Below are 3,984 nucleotides of genomic sequence, written 5' to 3'. Positions count from 1 at the left end.
AGGCAGGAATGTGCCTGGGATGTATGAAGAAACAGCAAAGGGGCTGGTGTGGCTAGAGAGGAGTGAGTGAGTGGAAGAGTGGAGGAAGATAGGGAGGTAACTGTGTGGCCAGATCCCCCAGGGCCTCCTGGGTTAACCTCAAGACTCTAGTCTTTGTCTTGAGTGTGATTGGACATTTTGAAGAGGCGAAGGACATGATCTAATTTCTGTTTGTTTTTTTTTTTTAAAGTAGAGCACATTTTTTTTTTAATGTTGGGGGTAGGATAAATATATTATTAATTAATTAATTTATTTTTGTTGTGTTGGGTCTTCGTTTCTGTGCGAGGGCTTTCTCTAGTTGTGGCAAGCGGTGGCCACTCTTCATCGTGGTGCGCGGGCCTCTCACTATCACGGCCTCTCTTGCTGCGGAGCACAGGCTCCAGACACGCAGGGTCAGTCGTTGTGGCTCACGGGCCTAGTTGCTCCATGGCATGTGGGATCCTCCCAGACCAGGGCTTGAACCCGTGTCCCCTGCATTAGCAGGCAGATTCTCAACCACTGTGCCACCAGGGAAGCCCCTAATTTCTGTTTTTAAAAGGAGAATTCCCACTGCAGTTTGGTGTCAGTGGAGGTGTGAGATGTAGTCAGATCCTGCGTCGACTCTTCAGGTAGAGCTGACAGGATTTGCTGCTGGATTTGGATGTGGAGGGTGACAAAAAAAGAGAGGAGTCAAGAAGGATCAACTCTGTTTTGGCCTGAGAAGCTGCAAAGAGAGAGTTGCTATTTGCTAAACTGGAGCTATATGCGGGGAGGCAGGAAGGTCCTTGGTTAGGTTAACATGTCTTAAAATTTGAGAAGCTTCCAGGACATCCCAGTGAAGCTATGACACCGTAGGTGGGCAAACGTGTTGGTCTGGAGCTCAGTGGGGAGGTCCAGGCTGGATGTGGAAAGCCATGAGGTCACTGGTACCCTGGAAAGCAATGTTTCCATGGGAACGTGGGAATGAGAACACTTGTTACATAGTAGGTGCTTAGCAAAACATGAGTTGCCTAGCCTCATTTTTCTTTCACCTTCTGATTGACAGTCTTATGTTTCACCCCCCCTTTTAATATATAACTAGATATAAATAGGTCCAGGTGGTACATTATTTACTGTATGTCTGTATGTTTTCTTCATTTCTTCTAAAGATGTATTGTTCTATGCCTATTGGCCGTAGGCTCTGCTCCTTGGTTTAAAATACTTCAGAACTTACCTTCACTTGAACTAAGCCATATGTCTGTACTGTTTCTCTTTCTGGTGAGTATATCATAATACTTATCTTCACAAGTGTTTATTAATAGGCCATCTGAATTGTGGGGTGCTATCATGTAAAGCAAGTTGAATACACTTGTAAATGGACCTTAAGACCCTTACCCTTGAAGAACATTCAACCGCATGCTAATAGGCTCATAACCAATAAAAGCTGTTAGGTGCTTAAATGAATACTGAGAAAACACACACAGATTACAAAAGATGCTTTATATTATGCCCAATATTGACAGGTGCAGCTGATATTTTAAGATTTTTTTAAAGGTGCTGATACAAATAGTAACTGATAGAACAGGCCATCTGGAGATTCTCTACCTATTGAACTATTAGAAATGTAATAAAACTCAATTTTGTTTCTCCTCTCTATTGGCCTTGTTTTCCCACGTGGCATCCCACATTGCTCCATGACTGAGTGGGTCCATAACATACTTATGTTTCTGTTGTACTGATTGATTGCAGAGCTTTGTATTAGTGTGTCCCTATATCCATCCTTTATTTGTGGCCTACTGACAGCTCCCAGTTCAGAAGTAGCACAAAGGTAGGGGTGTCTTGATTATTTGCTAATGAAGCATTGTGGCTGGAGATTTGCCCTCAGGAAAGCAGAGCGCGCTGATTTGAAACATGTTTTTTTTTTTTTTTTTTGTGGTACGCGGGCCTCTCACTGCTGTGGCCTCTCCCGTTGCGGAGCACAAGCTCCGGACGCGCAGGCCCAGCGGCCATGGCCCACGGGCCCAGCCGCTCCGCGGCACGTGGGAATCCTCCCGGACCGGGGCACGAACCCGCTTCCCCTGCATCGGCAGGCGGACCCTCAACCACTGCGCCACCAGGGAAGCCCCTGAAACATGTTTTTGATGAGACCTTTTGTTGAGTGAATCTGCTTTGTCCGTAATGAATGTCTATGTATATTGGTTTATTTTTTTCTCAAGGGTTAATTTTCCTGTCCTGTAGTTATATAGAGAGTGCTACTTGAAAGCATAATATACAGTCATGCGCTTTAATGATCATTTATTCTGTTAGAAAATAGCTAGAGTAGTAGGTGTCAGCTAATGCCAAGGCAGTAATCAAATTGCAGTATAGAAATGTATCAAATCAACATTTTGTGCACCTTAAATTTACACAATATTAGATGTCAACTATATCTCAACAAAAACTAATGTAAAAACCCCATGTATTAAAAAAAAAAAAGAAAATACCTATAGTACTAGGGAAAATTTTTTTTTTAACACCTTTATTGGGGTATAATTGCTCTACAATGGTGTGTTAGTTTCTGCTTTATAACAAAGTGAATCAGTTATACATATACATATGTCCCCATATCTCTTCCCTCTTGCGTCTCCCTTCCTCCCACCCTCCCTATCCCACCCCTCTAGGTGGTCACAAACCACCGAGCTGATCTCCCTGTGCTATGCGGCTGCTTCCCACTAGCTATCTATTTTACATTTGGTAGTGTATATATGTCCGTGCCATTCTCTCACTTTGTCACAGCTTACCCTTCCCCCTCCCCATATCCTCAAGTCCATTCTCTAGTAGGTCTGTGTCTTTATTCCCGTCTTACCCCTAGGTTCTTCATGACCTTTTTTTTTTTCTTAGATTCCATATATATGTGTTAGCATACGGTATTTGGTCTCGTTCTGACTTCCTTCACTCTGTATGACAGACTCTAGGTCCATCCACCTCACTACAAATAACTCAGTTTCATTTCTTTTTATGGCTGAGTAATATTCCATTGTATATATGTGCCACATCTTCTTTGTCCATTCATCTGTTGATGGACACTTAGGTTGCTTCCATGTCCTGGATATTGTAAATAGAGCTGCAGTGAACATTGTGGTACATGACTCTTTTTGAATTATGGTTTTCTCAGGGTATATGCCCAGTAGCGGGACTGCTGGGTCATATGGTAGTTCTATTTGTAGTTTTTTAAGGAACCTCCATACTGTTCTCCATAGTGGCTGAACCAATTCACATTCCCACCAGCAGTGCAAGAGTGTTCCCTTTTCTCCACACCCTCTCCAGCATTTATTGTTTCTAGATTTTTTGATGATGGCCATTCTGACTGGTGTGAGATGATATCTCATTGTAGTTTTGATTTGCATTTCTCTAATGATTAATGATGTTGAGCATTCTTTCATGTGTTTGTTGGCAATCTGTATATCTTCTTTGGAGAAATGTCTTTTTAGGTCTTCTGCCCATTTTTGGATTGGGTTGTTTGTTTTCTTGTTATGGAGCTGCATGAGCTGCTTATAAATTTTGGAGATTAATCCTTTGTCAGTTGCTTCATTTGCAAATATTTTCTCCCATTCTGAGGGTTGTCTTTTCGTCTTGTCTATGGTTTCCTTTGCTGTGCAGAAGCTTTTAAGTTTCATTAGGTCCCATTTGTTTATTTTTGTTTTTATTTCCATTTCTCTAGGAGGTGGGTCAAAAAAGATATTGCTGTGATTTATGTCATAGAGGGTTCTGCCTATGTTTTCCTCTAAGAGTTTGATAAAAACTCCTTTTTTGAAAGAATCTTGCAGGATTGTATTATCTTGTCAAGTTTCATTTAAAATTTAAAAAATAATTTTAAGGCATCTTTTCTGACACAAATCAAATTAATTATATCTAGAATTATAATTCTAATAAAAGGAAGTGTTTCAGAAAAAAAAACACACCTACCTTTCAGGATGACCATGTTCTAGTCAGGGTAGGCTAACGGTT

The sequence above is a fragment of the Lipotes vexillifer genome, unplaced genomic scaffold (genome assembly GCF_000442215.2).
Source record: "Lipotes vexillifer unplaced genomic scaffold, Lipotes_vexillifer_v1.1 scaffold838, whole genome shotgun sequence".
In the NCBI taxonomy this organism is placed as follows: domain Eukaryota; kingdom Metazoa; phylum Chordata; class Mammalia; order Artiodactyla; family Lipotidae; genus Lipotes; species Lipotes vexillifer.
This window is presented reverse-complemented; position numbering follows the sequence as displayed.